Genomic DNA, 18086 nt, shown 5'->3' on the forward strand with positions numbered 1-18086 from the left:
CCCCGTGGCTGCTTCCAGACCCAGGCTGTGTCCCCTTGCCCCCCCCCCCATGGTGGCCAGGGGGCTGCTCCGTGTCCCCAAATTGTCCCCACCGATGTCCTGCTGACCTGCAGCCCCCTCTGCCGTTCGTGGCTCCGGCTCGCCCCAGCCTCAGGGTCCCATTTTGGGGTTGGGGGGGGGACACCTGCCACTCCCCACCCCATCGCCCCTCTCCAGCAGCCCCCTCCCTGGTGCTGTGCCCCCTCTGTCCCCATCCCTTGGGGGATGGAGTCCCGTGGGTGCATCCTGCTGGCAGCACCGGTGGCTTTTTTGGGGTCTCCTCCCCAGAGCGAGGCCGAGACAGCAAATGGAGGAGAACCTAAAGGGCCAAACTCGAAGAAACTCAACCCAAAAGTCCCCTTCCCACTCCTTCTCATCTTTTTTGGGTGGCAGGCTGTGGAAAATGGGATGGGAGCAGCTCTGCAGCAGGTAAAGCCCCCAGCCCCACTGTCCCCACCTGCCTGAGGACCCCGTCCCCGTTCCCAGCTCCCAGCATGGGGCTACGGGGGGGTTATTGAGGTTCCAGCCCCTTGACATTTTCCTGCCACACAGTTTTAATACCAGGAGCTTGGGGCCTCGTTAAGGGCAGCGGGATAATCACCTGTGAGCATTGTAGGGGATGGGCAGGGGACCCCTAGCACCCAAAGCTTCTCCCCATAAATCAGAGCCCAAGGACCCCCGGGGCTGATTTCTGAGCCTGGCTGAGGGAGGAGGGGGGTCCCCATTCCCCAGAGCGGGCCCCCATTTCTGAGGTTGGGTCCCCATTTCTGGGGGTGGGTTCCCATTTCCCAGGTGTGTCCCCATTTCCCAGGGGGTGCATCCCCATTCCCCATGGCCTCCCCAAAGCTCCCGCAGCCCCCGCACACCCCAGAGCACAGCCACAAGCTGCACCAGCACCCCTCATCCCCCGGAAAATCCACATACCCCACCACCATCACCCCCCACCCCCAAAACCCCAGCTCCCTCGGCCCCCCATCCTTCCCCTTCCCACTCCTTTGCCCCCCCGGCACCGCAGCTCGCCCTCCACAGCCGCCGGCACCGCCGATGGCAGCAACCTCTCGGCCACAAAGCAGCCTTGGGGAAGCCTCCTGCGGCCGTCCCTCGGCAGATGGAGGCAGGATGGAGCCCGCTGGAGATGCTGCCCACATCTGCTCCCGCCAGGTCCAGGCAGCAGCGATGCCGCCGTGCCGTGCCTATTTTTTTTTATTTTTTTTTATTTTTTTTCCCTTCTATTTTTTTTTTTTCCCATCCCTTTCCCCGTTCCCCCTTCCGTGCCGCTCTCCCCCGGTGTCAATGCGGCACGGGTGATAGGACACGGTGATAGATCTGCCTCGGACACACTCTACAATAGCTCTCAGACAGTCTATTAGTCAGCAATTGTCTGCCAGGCAGCCTGGCCGGGCCCGTGTGCCGCAGCTGATAATGGCAACGAACAAAGATGGCAGCTGCTTTGTAGGGGGAACAGATTTGTGGCAAATCGAGATAAAATAAAGAGGAAGGAGAAAGGAGTGTATGGGAAAAAAAAAAAAAAAAAAAAGCGTGCAGAGGAAAGGGGGAAAGTAGGGGAGAGGGGGAGGAGGAAGGAGGCAGCGTGCGAGCTGTCAGTCCGCGGGAGCATCGCGGCGCTCTGATCTTCTGCGGGGATGGGGAGGGGGGGAGAAGGAAAAGCAGCACGAGAGGAAATGCAAAGGCAAAAATCAAATGCAGAAATCATTTTCAGGCTGCCGGTGTCGTGGGTGCAGATAAGCGCAGCCACCGAGGCTGGCAGGCTGGGGAAGGGCTCCTGGGGCTGCGTCGCCGCCGGTATCGCGGGGTGCGCCTGTGTGCAGCCGGCAGGAGCACAACTGCTGTGCTTCTGCTCCCCTGTGCCCATGCACCCGGCCTCGTTTGGTCCCTGTGATGCTTTCCCTTGATTTTTGGGGCAGAGAGGGGGCTTGTCCCAGCTGGGGGTGTCACGGTCACACCGAGTACCCCTTCTGCGGCGTGCCCAGGGAGCGCAGCAGGTCCCCGCTGACGTGCCCTGTGAGCAGAGGGGTGCGCGGGGTGGGGAGGAGAAGGCTTCCAGGGATGGGTTACGGAGCTCTGGGGCTCTGAAAGTAAAGATGGGGTTGGCAGGGAGTGCAGGGAGCCGGCCTGCCTCCTTTCTGGAGCCGCAGGGCTTGCACGCAGGGGTTTGCATGCAAAGGTTTGCACACCATGGGTTGCGTGCGAAGATTTGCACACCATGGTTGGTATGCAAGCGTTTGCACACGGGGGTTGCATGCAAATGGTTGCATGCAAAGATTTGCACACCACGGGTTGCAATGCAAGGATTTGCACACAGGTGTTTGCACATAAAGGTTTGCACACCACGAGTTGCAATGCAAGCATTTGCACACGGGGCTGCATGTAATTTTTCACATGCATGGCTTTACATGCAAAGGTTTGTACAAGGATTTGCATGCAGGAATTTGCACTCACGTGTTTGCACGCGAAGGCCTGTGTGCAGGAGTTTGCACACGCAGTGCACTCAGTTTTCCACCCCTGACCCTGCTCACCATCATCCTCCAGCCCAGCGCTGCAGGAACGTGAGCCCCCCACAGCTCCCAGCTCCTTGGGGCCCCCTAAAATGTGGCCCCACGGGTGCATGGCCCTGGGAAGCACCCACCAAGGGGTCACACACAGCACTTGGGGTGCTCACTTGTCATCCTGAGCAAAGGGAGGATCAAAATCAATTACAAAAAATAAATGAAAAGGTGCCTGTTATAATTACAATCCAAACTTTTTTTTTTTCAGAAGCTGGAGTTTTTAATTCGAATGCATTACATTTGGCCTCAAAAATTTAATTGGATTAAAATTTAAAGTTTAAATTATGGCAAACCTATGTTAAAGCCTACATTTAACAAGATCTATTCATATTAAAATTAAATACATATGTACAGTTATATATATGTGCATATAAAGACAGCTGCACGTATTTGCTGTTGGAGTTTTAAGGAAAGTTCCACTGAAAGTTGGCTGCTAAAAACTTAAACCTCAAAGTGCTGCCGTGGTTTTTGCTATCAGAGTGCCAAGAGTTTGCTTTTCTGCTTGGTTTTCCCATGTGGCAGTGCTCAGCACCTGGCCTGCCCACCTTTTGAGGCAGAAACACGAGGTTTTTGTCATCCTGGCGTCACTGGTGCCCAAGGAGATGGGCTCACTGCAGGCACCTCCAGCTCGTCCCAGGGTTGGTTTAAAAGAGAAAAATCATATTTGGGTAACGCAAGACCTTTTGTTCTTATAGGTTCTGCTTAGTTAGGGTTTGTTAATGTTAAAGAAAAAAAAATCCTGTTTTTGTACATAGAATTTGTAATTGAATTCTGGTTCCCACCTCACCTGTGCTCAATATGACAGGGTGCATGCCCTGCTTTGTGGGATGGGGAGCATCCCTTGTGTTTTGGGATGGGGACCATGCCCCATTTGTGGGATGGGGACCATGCCCTGCTTTGTGGGTTGGGGATAAGCTCTACCTTTTGGGATGCGGAGCATCCTTTGCTTTGTGGGGTGAGGAATATGCCCTGCACTTTGGGATGGGGAGCATGCCCCTGTTTAATGGGATGGGGATAATCCTCTGCATTTGGGGATAGGGAATATCCCCTGCATTTTGGGATGGATACCAACTCCTGCTTTGTATGGCGGGGAGCACCCTCCACATTTTGGGATGCCGGGCGTCCCACAGGGCAGGGCTGGGGGCGCGTTCAGGCCCAGCCCCTCTCGATAACCTCCTGGTGGGCCCGCGGAGAGCCGAGCTGCCTAATCTCCTTATCGCTGCCGGCCTCAGCCTCGGGGCTGGTTATCTCTGTGGATAAAGGCAGAGGGACACCGCACAGCACCTAGCCCGGCACGGGGCCCCCCCGCTAATCCTGCCGGGGCCGTTCTCCCTTTATCCCCCTCCGCAAATCCCCGGCCCCCCGCGCCCCTCCACGCCTGAGCAGCACCGGGACCTCTTATCGCCCGCACCTGCGGTGGGAAAACAGGGCTGGGGGGGGGGGACACGGGGGTGATGAGAGGCTGGGGGGGCTTCCTCTGTGCCCCCCTGGGCCGCCTGCCAGATAAAAACCTTAATCACTGCTGCCAGCCCCCCCCCAGGGAGCGGGATAAGCCCTGCGCATTGCTGCTGCACGCGATGCCCCCGGTGCTTCGCCCCCTCCCGGCCCCAAAACCTTTGGGTCCCCTCCTGATGCACACTCACATTTTCCCCTTTCTCCCCCACCCCTTATTTCCCTCGTTATCCATTTTTCCATTTTTCCACCCCACAAATATATTTTTTGCCCCCCCCAGCACCTTCCCCCGTCCCCACTTCTCCCTGCTCCCATCTCCCCTCCCTCTCCTCTCCCCCAGCCTTCCCCCTCTCCCCTCCCCATTTGCTCTTTGTCAGGCTGTTCTCCATCCCTCAGCCTGCCTCTAATTTCTGATTAATATGTTCTTAGCCAAGGAAAAGAGAGAGAGGGAGAAGGAGAGAGAGAAAAGAAGGAATCTTCTAAATAAATCATTTAGTCATGTGAGGAGCTAATCTCCAAGTGACGGCCTGTGTTTATCTAGTTTTTAGCAGTGCATGTTAAATAGTGATAGGGGACTAATTTTTTTTTTTTTTTTTTTTTTTTTTTTTTTTTTCTGCTGGAGCTGCTGTGAAGGGATTTTTAACTTCATTTCCCAGAAAGAAAAATGGTGAAAGCGGAGATAAGGCCCCCGAGCAGCTCTGCCCCTGAACTGTTAGCCGGTGCAATTAAACACCGCACGGCAGAAGGGGCAGCGGGGCAGGGGTTGCCAATTACCCCATGCAGGGGACACGGCTCTGCCCCCACCCCCCTGGCCCCCTGCCCCCTGCCATCCACCCGCCAGGTCCCCTCAGTCCCCTCGCCCCGCTTTGGGTCCCCCCTTTAAGAAATTTACTCTGAACGGTGGGGTTTTTCTGGGTCCCTCGCCATGGCAGGGGCAGAGAGGCACACGGTGCACCGGTCCCTGAATGTGTCCACCTTTAGGTTTTACCTCTGGGAGAATGGTAAAGCCCCACCAGGGACTCAACACCCTGCTGAAATCTCTTGTAGGTTCATCCTTTGGCTCGTTCTTTGGAAGAAAAGCTTGGTGTGGTTTCCTCATCCTTCTTCCAGCAAGCTCACCACTCCTGATTTTGCACCGATGTGGCACCGACCCTGCCCATATTCCTACCTAGTTTATTACATATTATTCTATATATCTACAAAACTATTTATTCCTCATATAGATGATGGAAGGGGAATGTATCCCGATCCCTGTAGGGCTGGGATGGACGAGAAGGTGCACGATGAAGAAGGGGAGTTACAAGCCACCGGCACAGCTCAGCACGTTGGAGAGGACCCATCCTCCTCGCAGCGCCTTCTCCAGGTGTTCTCCAGCCCCAGGAACCTGGGCTGCTGCAGGGAAGCACAAAAAAAAATCCCCACAGCCAGGGGCTTTCCCAGGAAGCCCCCCAGGACCCTCCTGGACCACGGGATCCTGGGTGGGCAGAGGCAGCCGATTCCCACCAGGAGCCGCCGCAATTAAGCCCCGGTAATGAGGGGCTGCGTTGAGGGGAGGCAGAGCGGTAATTTAAATGATGGCCAGCTCAAATACGGAACGTCTAAATGTTCTCTCGGAGAGATTTATCTGTGTGCGGGCCTACCTCGCTCATTTATTTCGTTAAGCAGCTCGCTATATCCCGGCGGGCGGGAGGAAGGATGCTCGTGCACGGTGCCCGGCAGGGCTTGGGTACCTCTGTGGGCACGAAGCATCCCTTTATGTGCACCCAGGGAGCCCCAAAATCTCTGCCTTCCACCCCAAGCACAGCTTTCCCTGCTTTTCTTCCCCACCTGGGGGCTGGGGGGAGGAGGGATGCTGAGCTGTGGGGTCTGCAGCCCGAAATGTGGGGAGGTGGCTGTAGGTAGTGGCTGCCTGCCCTTAAATCCCTCCTCGGTGACACCGGCTGCACCGCCTTTGTCTGCAGCAAACAGCTTCCCACCAGCATGCCTGTTTGTTTTCTTTTTGGGGAAAAATCAATTAAAAAAAAAAAAAGCCAGATTTCTCCAACTTCTTCCTCTCCCACCGCCGGGGTGGAGGAGAAGCCAGGCAGGGTGGTGCAGAGGGGATGCACGAACCCCGCAGCCCCGCTGGAAGGAATCACCCCCCAAAAATAAAACCAGTTTGCATGGAAAAAAACAGTGCCTCGCTCCCCTTGCCCATATCCCCCACCCCTGGGGAGGAGGGCACAGCATGGGGACCCTTCCCCACGGCCACCCCGGGTCCCCGCTGTCCCCCCGGCTGCTCCCCACCGCCGCGTCCCTCGGGCGTGCGGCCGCGAACAGCTGTCGGAGAGCCGGGATCTAATGGCTGCCTGGAGAGCAGTTAGCGGATAATTAATATTTGCAGCACAGAGCCGTGATTGCTCCACGTCTTCCTCCCCGACAGCGGCGCGGGGATGCTGGGGACGGCGAGGCGGGGGGCTCGGAGCCCAGCCAGCACGGAGGGGGTGCCCCAAATCCATGGGCATCCTCGGCTGGGCGTGGGAAGGCAGGCAGGAGGCTACCACGGCTCTCCATGGCAGCACGGGGATGGAGTAGGAAGATTTTTTTCCCCCCCCCGGGCCGTCCTTCCCCGAGGCTGAGGGGCTGCACGCCTGCTGCAGGGGTTTCAGCAAAAGGCAGGCTGCTGGAGGGGCTCTGCTCTGGCACCGTGGGATTTTAGCTTGGTGCCTGTGAAAACCCTCCTCCTTTTCTCCTTTTCCTCCAGTTGGGTTCGTTGCATGTGCAGAATGAGAAAAAAAAAAATAATAAAAAAATAAAGAGTGTAAGTGAAGGGCCAGCAACTTCCCTGGAAAAATTAAACCAGCATCCTGCAGGGATGCTCGGCACACCAAAATGCTCCTGGGAAGCAGCGAGGGGGTGCACGGAGCAGGGGTTTGGGGTTTGGGGGCAGCTGGGACAGGCTGGGCTCCTGAAAAGACCTCAGAGCAGCTCCTTGCTGTGTTTTTTTTATCCTTTAAGCAAGAGAAAGCACGCTGGTGCTGAGCAAGCATGGTACGGCGGCATGACTGCTGGCATCTAGAGCACCTGGAGACCCCAAAAAGCAGAGCCCCATCACAAATCCAGCACGGAGGGGATGGGGGCACCCGCGGAGCATCAACCCCAACACCGAGTCCTCCAAACCGCTGCAATAAACTGAGGAGGAACGGGTGAGGGAGAAATAAAAGCCCCCGTGCAGCAGGCGAGGATTCTCTTACCCTTCTTTTTGCTTTTCTCTCCTATTTTTTATTTATTTTTTTGGGGGGTGAGGAGCAAATTCAGCCATCTCTGGCTGCGAGCGTGTTCGCTGCAGCTCGCAGCGTGCCGTTAATTCCCCGAGCTGTTTAATTTAACAGCCCCTGAACATGCAGACATCACGCTGCACCTTGGCTCTTTGCGGAGCGGCCTGGGTACACAGCCAACACAGCCAAAAAAAATAATCACAAACCCTGCCCTCAGGAGCTGTGGGGCGGGCAGGGATGGGCAGCCAGCATCCTGCCCCCCTCCCGTGCCTGCATCCATCCCAAAATGCTCCCAGCATCGCATCCCCTGGTCCTGCTCCTGCAGCCTTGGCACAGCCTCTCCACCCCGTCGGTGGCTTTGCATGGGTGTCCTGTGTGCCTCGGTTTCCCCAGGTGCATGGCGATGCGTCGTTGCTTCTTGGGCATGCTGAGAGGGGTTAAACCAATATGTGCCTGACCCCAAATGTTTGGGCCTGGAGGGTGGTGCGGTGACACCCGAACCAGGCAGGGTCCCTGCTCGTGCAGGAAGATGGGGCTGGGGCTGCTCGTTGGGAAGAGGTGACACAAGAGGTTGGTGACACTGGAGGCTGGTGACACTAGAGACTGGTGATATTAGGGGCTGGTGACACTGGAGGTTGATGGCACTGGAGGTTGGTGACACTGGAGGTTGGTGACACTGGTTTGGGGTTGGTCTTGGCTCATGGAGGTGCAGGAGGATGCGGGTTTCCAAACCCAGGACGAAAAATCAGGGCCACGCCACAACCCCAGCCGCTGCCTCGACCCACTCCCAGCCAGCAGAAAATCGGGGCTGCTTGTGCCTTCTCTCCCTGGCTTCAAAAATCCCATAAAGAGGGGCCGGCTGCAGGCGGCACCGCCCCGGCGAGGGGGCCGCGGGCTGCGGCTTGATCCGCCCGCCTGCGGTATTATCCCGCAGCCCCCGAGCGCCTGGGCTGGCGCACGCGGGGGTTCACACCTCCAGAACAGAGCCTTATCTCGGCGCTCGGTGCAGGACAAGGCTGTTTTACTCCTCCCTCCATAACCCTCTTAGACTTAATCCCGTCTTTAATGCTGCTTGGAAGGGGGCTTTGAACGGCTGTGCAGCCTAACCGGCTCTGACCTCTCCGGCTGCTCTCGCATGCCCATTTGGAGAACTCCCGACTCTCAAAGAGATAACAGGAGCCCGGCAAATCCTCGCTGGGAAGCTAAAGCGATTGTCACACTTAGGGAAGTTTACTCGGAAAGCAAACTTAGAGCGGCTTGCTGGCCCCGGGGGTGGCGGGGGGCCGGGATGCTCGCCCTCCCCAGCCCCACGGGGCAGTGGTACCCAGCCTGGAGGGATGCAGTGAGCGGCTTTTGGGCACGGAGCGAGGAGAGGAGGTGCTGTGGGTGATAAGGAACCGGATAAAATGGTGCAGGGGATGGGAACTGGTGCTTCTCTGCATGGCTTGACCCTTGGTGCAGCGACACGGCGATGCTTGGGGTTCCCCAGCACCGTGATGCTCACCCGACATGGTTTTCCCCCCAGAAAAGTACCACAGCACCAAAACACCCCGCTGCCACCATCCCCAGGGCTTGCACCCCACCTCTGGGTGCTCCCCGCCCCACCTCTGGGTGCTCCCCACCCCACCTCTGGGTGCTCCCCACCCAGCACCCCATGGCCAAGCCCTCCCCGGCAGCCCCGGGAATCGACACCTTTCTGTTCCGCTTGGAATTAATCAAAGCCACGGCCCCTATATTAATACTGCGGTGGGAATTAAAATCATGCAACGCATTAAAGATGTAATTTAAAATTAATAACTCATAATTATTTATCATGGCGTATCGGCGGGGCTATGAATTTTCTCCTCTCACCCGGCGTTCATTTCCTTCCCTTTCCCTCTTCCTCGCGCCTCTAATAGCTGCCGGACCATTATGAATATCTGCGAGTGATTTTTTGGAGATGCTCAGCTTCAGATAGACCACGGTCCATTTTTTATTTTTTTTTAATATTTTTTTGGTGCTTGTCAGGCTGGGTGGCAGAGGAAAACCTTGGCTGTGGTCAGTCCCTGGAGACAAAATGCTCCTTGCCCGTCGCAACGCGCTCCGTGCCCAAACGACGGCACGGTTTTGCCGGTGATGGCTTCGGATGCCTGGTGCGAGGGAGCATCGGGGTGGCTTGCACCGAAACCTGCGTGGCTACGGCAGCGGGGTGCTCCGCAGGGACCCCAAAAATCAGCGGCGACATCGAGGGGAAGGAGGAGACGGCGAGGCCGGCGCGCCCCTGCCTCGCTCGGCCGGCGCTGCTGAAGGAGGGAGCGCAAATCCCCAGCCTGGCAGTTGGTTACAGCTCGCAGGAGGGGAAAAAAACGAAAGAAAAAAAAAAAAAAAAAAAAAAGGAGGGAAGCTCGGCTCTGTCTCTTTAAAAATAAATAAATAGATAAAGACTATAAAAAAAAAAAAAAGCAATAAGTATATGCAAATGTGTTGAGCCGAACATCGCTGTCTGTGAAACAGATGAGGGAGAAAGTGCTTGAAGCTAGAGAGGAATGAGGCAGCCAGTGCTGACCTCGGGGTTAATAATTTTTACTTCTCCATCTCATTCCCTCCATAAAAAAGAATGCGAGGGGGGAGGAGGGGGAGGCGCTGAGCCGGGGGGGCTGCGGCAGCCCCGGGCACGGCACCCATGGGTGGGCACGGGGGGACCGGGCACCTGCCTGCGCCGGTGCCTGGTGGAAAGGGAACATCCGAGGCAGAAACCACGGCATTTCTTTGGTAAGCACGGTATTTGGTAACCACGGTACCTGGACTTGATCTCAGCTGCTGTCATTCCCTCACGTGCGTTATTCCATCACGGCATGGCAGGCGATGACGGAGGCGAGATGCTCGACGCCACCCGGCACAACGGCAGCGCCAGCTCGCCAAGGCGCTGATGACATCGGCAACTCGATTGACGTGAATCGATTTTATTTTTATTTTTTTTGGCAGAAAATCGCGGAATTCCCACCAGCTTCAGCACCCGGCGTTGCGTGCGGGACTTGTATCCCTCCCACACCCCGCCAGCTTTGCCGTGTTTTTCCGCATCGTGTTCAAATATCGCCGAAAATTACCCCAAATGGGGAGGTTGATGCCTCTGAACACACAACCTGCTGCGGGGGAGGAAGGGAATAATACGCTCCTTGTGTTTATTTGGGACAAGCAGTGATGGGTTTAGGCTGCTGCCTGGCAAGGCCGAGGGCAGGAGGGACAGCCCCAGCCCCTTGGGGCAGAGCATGGGGTCCCTTGTGGGGTTTTCCAGGCTGGGGTTGGCAGCGGGTGCAGAGGGAGAGGCCAAGGTGAGCGGGTCCTGCTTGAGGGACCCTTGGGGTGGGCTAACGGAGCCCTCAAACCCCTGTACAAGGGGGTGGCAGCTCTTGGTGGCTTCTGAGGAGGTGCAGAAGGAGACCCAGCAGGATCACCCAGGAGCAGGGGTGGCAGCAGGGCTCGGGAGCTGCTTTTTGCCAAGGGGGCAGCTCCCTGGAGGCAGGGATCCCTCCTGCGCTGCCAAAACCAGCAGCAGGGCCGGAGCCCCAGCAGGATGTCACCTGCCTGCCCCCAGCTCTGCAGCCCTCCCACCAGCCCTGGCACCCCCAGCCCTCCCCTGGCTGGTAGAGGAAGGGATCCTCACTGAACCCAGCAGCCTCTAAAGCCTGCAGCCCTCCCTGCATCCTCCCCTGTGTCATTCCCATACAAGCCTGTATCTCTCCTTACATCCTTCCCATATAAGTCTGCATCCTTCCCTGCCTCTCTCCCATACGAGCCTGTGTTCCTCCCTGCAGGTTCTCCCCTATGAGCCTGGATTCTTCCCATACAAGCCTGTATCCATCCTTGCATCCTTGCCATACAAGCCTTCATCCTTTCCAGCATCCCTCCCCTACAAGCCTGCATCCATCCCTCCATCCTTCCCTTATAAGCCTGCATCCTGCCCTACATCCTCCTCATATAAGCCTGCATCCCTCTCTGTATCCCTCCCATACAGGGCTGTATCCATTCCTGCAATCTCTCCCCTATAAGCCTCTATCCTTCCCATACAAGCCCGCATCCCTCCCTGCATCCCTCCCCTACAAGCCTGTACCCATTGCTGCATCCTGCCCACACAAGCACGCATCCATCTCTGCATCTCTCCCCTACAAGCCTGCATTTCTCCCCGAATCCCTCCCCTACAAGCTTCCATCCTTCCCTGCATCCCTCCCTGCATCCATCCCCTATAAACCTGCATCCTTTCCTGAATCCCTCCCCTATAAGCCTGCATCCCTCCCTGCACCCCCTTCACCCCCTGCATCCCCCCCCAGGCATCCTTCCCCGTTCTCCCCCTCCCACACCCGGTGCTGAGCCGCACAGCCCCTGCAGGACCCTACCCACGTCCTCCCCATCCCCGTGTCCCCGTGTCCCCGTGTCCCCGTGTCCCCGTGTCCCCTGGCCGTGGCGGTGGCCGAGGAAGCGCCTCCTGCACCCCCGTGCTCGGGTGCTAAATGGAAGCGGCAGATCGATCCCGCGTGTGCCGAGCTGACACGGAGCCTCATTAGGGGTTAGTTTTCATCCTCCTGCTCCCTGGCAGCCTTCACATTATCCCATAAAATTTATTTACTATTTCATGAATACATAAGCAGCAGGCAAACGCCGGCTTTTTATATATTTACACTGTATATATTTCACGGGAGAGTTATGTGTGTCTCTGAGGCAGAGTGGAGGGAGCGAGAGGGGAGCAGGAGCAGAAGGAGAAAGCAGCTGTGAGGGAGGAGGGGGGGGAAACGGGGACGGATCCTGCCGGGGGTGCGCAGCCGAATTTTGAGGGTGTTCACATCCTGCCGCTGGGGCATCACTGATGTTTTTTTTTGGGGCAAAATGAGGGAAAAAAAAAACAGCAGACGGGCTGGATGCGCAGGGCTTTGATGGCAACGCTGCACGGTACCTCAGTGCCCAACTGTGGGGTTTCCAGATGCGGGGGCCAACTGCACCCCTGGTGCTTTCCCCGGTCTCAAGGCCCCAAGAAAAGGGCTTTTAGGGGTGGTAGGAGGCAGCTGTGGGATGCCCCTGGTGAGGAATGAGCTCGGAGGAACCCAGCTGCACCCCAAGGGCTGCTTGAGGTGCTGGCTTGGGGTTGTTGGAGAGGGAGAGCGCAGGGTGCGCCCCACGATGCTTGTCCTACATGGACACAGACCCCATCCTTATCAAACCCCATCCCACGTGCCCCAAAATGTGCTCCCTGCCTGTCTCGCTTGGCAGAGGTTGGCTTGCTGGGCTCAAAGGGTGGCAGAGGGACAGGAGAAGGGCCGGCACCCTCCCTCGGGAGTGGAGCTCCCCCTTTCCAGAGCGAAGGAGAGGAAAAAAAAAAAAAAAGCCCGGTGGTGCTCATTTGAACCACGCAGCCACTTGTAGCCTGATGCCATCGGAGGAAATCAGCAGCCAAGAGCCACTCGAACGGTGTGCGCGGGGAGGAGACGGGCACGGAGGCAAAAGAAGAGCTGGGAAGGGAGGAGGGGGGATTACGGTCCCCCCATCACCCCTGGTGGAGGCAGGGAGCAGGATCAGAGCCAGGTGATTTTTTTGGCAGATCCCACTGCAGACTTCAGCGCTTGGTGTGCCCCCCAGCAAGGTGTGGGGATGCTCACAAACCTGCAGCCTCCCCAAATGTCACCGCTGCCGGAGCCACCACAGAGCCAGCTCCTGGCCTCCCCCGGAGGAACGAGGGGATTTAATCCTCCGAGCTGCGAGGCTGCTGTGCAAAGCTGAGCTCTTTTTGCAAGGTGCCCGGTTCCTCCATCCTCTCCCCCCGGCACCACGTTGTGCGTCCCCGGGAGAAGGGAGAGGAACTGCGGGGAGAAGGCTGGGAGGGAGGATCAGAGCTGGCGGCCTCCAGGCAAGGCTGGGGAAGGCCAAGGAGGAAAGGGGGGGAAATGGGGAGGCAGGGGAGCTCCACGAACCCACACACTCACCCCGTAGCATTCCTCCGTGGCCCTCCCCGCTCCATCAGTCATTTCTGCGCCGCCGGAGCTGCGGCTGCCGGGAGCAGAACAAAGGGGTTGGATGGCCGGGCCTCCTGCTGGGGAGGTCACCGCGGGGATGAGGCCAGCCCTGGGAGGAGGCCGAGGTCTTGGGTGCTTTCTGGACGAGGTCTGGGGTCCCCCACCTCGAAGGGGTCGCGATACCCTAGCACGGTGCTGCCGGTGCCACGCCATCCCGCTGCCACCCGTCCTGTTCCCGGCACAGCGCCAAGAGGGGATCAGGCAGGGGGTTTAAGGAGCTGAAGACCAAAAAGGACATAAAAACCAATCTCCAGAAGTGCTGAAGTCCTTAACGTTTGCCAGAAAACCATTTGTCTGGGCAGCAATACCTTCAGCTTCCTACCTCTGTTCTGGACCCAACCTCGTTCCCGTGCAGCCCCCCCGGCTGCCGCTTCCCAACCCAAATCAATTCAGTGCTAATTTGAAAAGCAACACGTCCGCCGAGCCCCCTTCCTCCGGCGTGCTCAGACCAGCCTGGCGGAGCCCCAGCGGGCGGGAGGGGGGGTCCTGAGCACCACGATAGCAGCTCCTCCACGGGCAGCTCCACCACGGGGTTCGGAGAGCCGGCCGGAGCCGCGGGACGCCTTCAGGTGATGCCTGATGATGGCAAGCCCGGTCCTGTAAGGGGTTTGCGCTTTTGGTGTGTGCCAATTAACGGGATGTCGCCGTCGGAGCCGCAGCTGGGTCCCCGGAGCTCTCAGGGCACCCCCTGCCTCCGCGGAGGCTTTTCCTTGGGCACTGCTGGAGGAACGAAGCCGCCCGTGCACGCTGCCCGAGGGATGGGATGGAGAGAGGACACCCAGCTGGGGTGGCACCCGTCACCTCATCCTCCATTGTGTCCCACGGGACCTTGCACAGCGCCCAGCTTCCAGGCCATGTGTTTTATTTTTGCAGCAGAGCCACCAGAAGGCTGCCCAGGCTTCCCGGGCTCACAAGCACAAACCCAGGGATGTTTCGGAAGAGGCAAAGCCACCGCCAGAAGTCACGCTCGGCACGCACGGCTCGGTGCTCCTCTCCTTGAATTCCTAGCACGAGCCAACGGGCGACTGTCATGCCATTTCCAGTGATCACAACCAAGAGACAAAAGTTGGAGCTGGAATATTCCTGGCCGAGCCACACGGCTAAAACAGGCAGGAAAGGTTTGTTGAATACATTCAGATAATTAATACATGTGAGAACACCGCGATTCCCTCATTGCCAGTCCACAAACAGAAAGAAGCTAAATTCATTAGATTAATATTTGTTGAGACTTATTAGTTTAGCTCTAATTTCATGATCAGATGGCATTTTCTGGAAGTCGAAAAGCAGGTGCTGAAGATTCACCGAACCTAAACCACGGCATTAAAGGGCAAAGCATCTCCGAGAGGAAAGGCTGCACAAAGCCTGGCTCCCCCAGCAGCATGGAGAGCAGCAGCTTTTCCGCCTTACCCCACCTCGCACCACAGCCCGGGGTTTATAGGACTGGAGGGACAAGTGGCTCCTCCAGCTGGGGCTGCTCAGCTTGGGGAAAAACCCCCAGCTTGCTCCCCTTTGGCAACTCTGTGGCTTAACCCCCTTGTCCACCCTGGTCTTGCTGCTGCCAACAGCTTCCTGGGCCCCGTAATTCCCCGTCCTGCCCAGCCGGTGCCTTTCCAGCCCTGCCTCCTTCAGCTGAACGGGGAAATGAGCCAGTGAAGCATCTCAGCCAGGCGTAGACCCCTGCACACTCCAGCGAGCCCCCGTCCTTCCGCAAGTCCCCGCTCAAGGTGACTGAAGCACCTCCCGCGGGCAGGTAGCAAGGCAGCACAGCGGCTTTCTGCAGGGAGCAGCCTTCCCGAAGCTGGGATGCCTCCTGGTTTTGGTGGTGGCCACCCCCGCACACCCCCAGGAGCTCAGAATAAGGTCCGGGTGTGTTGAACCTACCCTCGGGGCTGGCTGGGCAAGGCAGGGGCGCGCTGAGCGGTGTCCCCTGGGGGCTGAGAGCCTTTGAGCTGTAGGAGCTTGCTTAAAGCCGAGCCCTCGTGCCCGAGCTGAGCAATTCCTGCCTTTCCTTCCCACCGCATCGGGACCTCACCCGATGAACCCCGCAGTGGCAGCAGCACAAACCGCAGCCGCCGTCCCCGTCCCCATCGCGGTCACTCCATGAAATCCGCTGAGCCCCTGCAGCCAGGTGAAGCATTTTGCTCCGTGCATTGCTCGGTCCAGCAAAGGGGACTTCACCACACGCCTCACGGAGCTGGGAAGTGCCCACCCTACAGCTCTGCGGGGCCCCAAATGGGGCTGGGTGCTGGAGAGCCGACCGGGGCCGTGCATGGATCCCCAGCTGCCCCCAAAGCCACCCGGCTCCATCTCTCCGGGGAACGAAGCTCCTCTCCAGGTAGCAGCATGCTGCATCCCCTGCTCCTGGGGAAAACTTTTGGGGAGGGAGAATGGCTTTTTAAGTGTTATTATCCTAATTACAGTGCACATTTGCTCCCGCCGCACAAGCCACGGTAGGGACCCGGTGGCTTCGCACCAGCTGGGGAAAAAAAAAAAAAAAAAAAAGAAATAAACCCAGCAAAACATTTGGAAACACCGCTGAGACGCCAGCTCCGCTCCCAGGACACGAAGGCATCCTCTTCCTCCCATCACACACACACACAGACCCCGTGGGTGCTTCGGCCTCGAGCGCCCGGTGGGGAAGGTGAGGCCGAAGGCAGCGTCCGTCCCCCCCCCCCCCGGCCACCCCGCGCTCGGAGCCGCCTGACCCCCACGGGTCCCCTCGCTGACAAAAGGCCTATCTTCTCTCCGCCTAAATGATTTAAATTCTAATCAAACATCATTTATGGTACATCTCGGAGCCGTCTCCCGGGAACTGCTCCCACGTGAGCCGTTGCCAGGGCAACCGGGGGGTCTCATTTCAGAAATGTCAGATTGCATTATTGTCTTCACACTTCTCTGATAACCCGGTGTCTCTGCCTCTCCCGCCGCCGTCCCCGCGGCTCGCGCCAGCCTTCCCCCTCCTCGCCTGCCGTCCCCGGAGAAAATCGCCGGCTCCGTTTCATTACTCGCCCTGCCCGCCCCGCCGACACCGGGTCCCCCGTCGGACTCCCGCGGTGCGGTCCGCTCTCGTTTTTATTGCTGCTGGGGAGGAAGAGGAGGGCTCGTTTGGCGTTGGGGAGGAAGGGGAGATGCTCCCTTCGCCCCCCAGCTGGGTTCCTGTGTCGGCACGGTGGTACCCGGCCCGCTGGGGTACCTCGGGGATGCACGAGGATGCCCTAAAAGCCGCCCAGAGGGGCTGGCACCGAGCTCCTGGGTGTGCCCAGGTGAGCCCCAATCTCCTGCAGCCATCCCAAGGGTTCCTGAGAGCACCTCCTGGAACACACAAGAGCCAATTAACCACGATCTGCTAACTATGCGGTCAAGGAGGAGCAGCTGCTCCCCACCCATGGTTCCTCGTGGGCAGGTTAAAGCAGCCAGAGTATGGTCACAACGACGTTTGGCACAGCCAGGTGGAGCAGCCACCAAGAGGCACCGACAGCAGTCACTAAAAGCAGGCCCAGGCATTTCACGCCGTGTGAGCTAGGTCAGAGCCACCACCTGCACGTGGTCTTCAGCCCTACGGGCAGAAAGGGCAAGCCTGTCCCCATCTCAGCACCTCAACGTGGGGCTCACACCACTCACTCCGTCATAGCCAGGACATCTTGTGGCTCTTTGGGGTGCCAACAACCCAACCCAACCCAACCCAACCCAACCCAACCCAACCCAACTCAACCCAACTCAACCCAACCCAACCCAACCAAATCCAACTCAACCAAATCCAACTCAACTCAACTCAACCCAATTCAACTCAACCCAAACCAATCCAACTCACCCAACCCAACCCAACTCACCCAACCCAACCCAACAAGAGCCTCTACAACCTTCAGGCTCCCCTTGTTCCCACGTTTTCTGCAGGCATTGCCAACTCCTGGCAGCCAGCTGTGCTTCTTTGGCCCTCCTCCACGCTGTGCATCCCACTGAGGTCCACCTCCATCCGCACAGAGTTCCTAACCCTTGCCTCCAGCTCCCAGAAGCCAATAATTAAAACCATGGCTGGCTCATGAGCCTCTAATGAGGCTCAGCTCTAAGCTGGCCAAACCCAGCCGAGCTGGGTCCAACACGGCCGTGGCTTTCACGTGCCATCAGGGACAACTGGCTGAGCCGCTGGGAATTTGGTCCTGGCTGGAGATAAGTGTTGGTTTTACAGCCCCAGGAGGGGTTTGGTGGGGAGCACAGAAATGTTCCAAGAAGCTGGGGGCAAAATGGGGGTGTTTCCATGACTATTCTGCCACTGCTTAGGGGCATTGGGGGGAATAAGCTGTGTGGGGTGGTTGGGATGGCACCACGCGTGCTGTCCCTGCTGAGCTCCTCGGCCCATCTGCCAGCAGCACTGAGCTCTCCATCACCTTTAAATAGAGCCCATAAAATACTCCCCAAGAGAGTCCCCACCCAGGGCAGGAGAATTTGGCCAAACGGTCCCAAATCCCTTATTTTTCCCCCATTTCCCTGCATCCTGCCCTAAGCACGGTGGCTGGGAAGGTGACACGGGGTGTCCCCGACGAGCTGGGCCGGTGGCGGTGCCGTCCCCGCGTGCGCTGTCCTGCATCCATCCATCTGCCGGGCGCCCCGGCTGCCTGATAAACCCCTAATGAACTCCCAACACCGCCTCTTCCCAAAGAATAAACCAGCGCTGGCCCAGGCGGTTAATATTTAACTGAATAAGGGCCATAAATATGGAAAATGGGACTTTT

Source organism: Aythya ferina (genome assembly GCF_964211825.1).
Source record: "Aythya ferina genome assembly, chromosome: 17".
In the NCBI taxonomy this organism is placed as follows: Eukaryota; Metazoa; Chordata; class Aves; order Anseriformes; family Anatidae; genus Aythya; species Aythya ferina.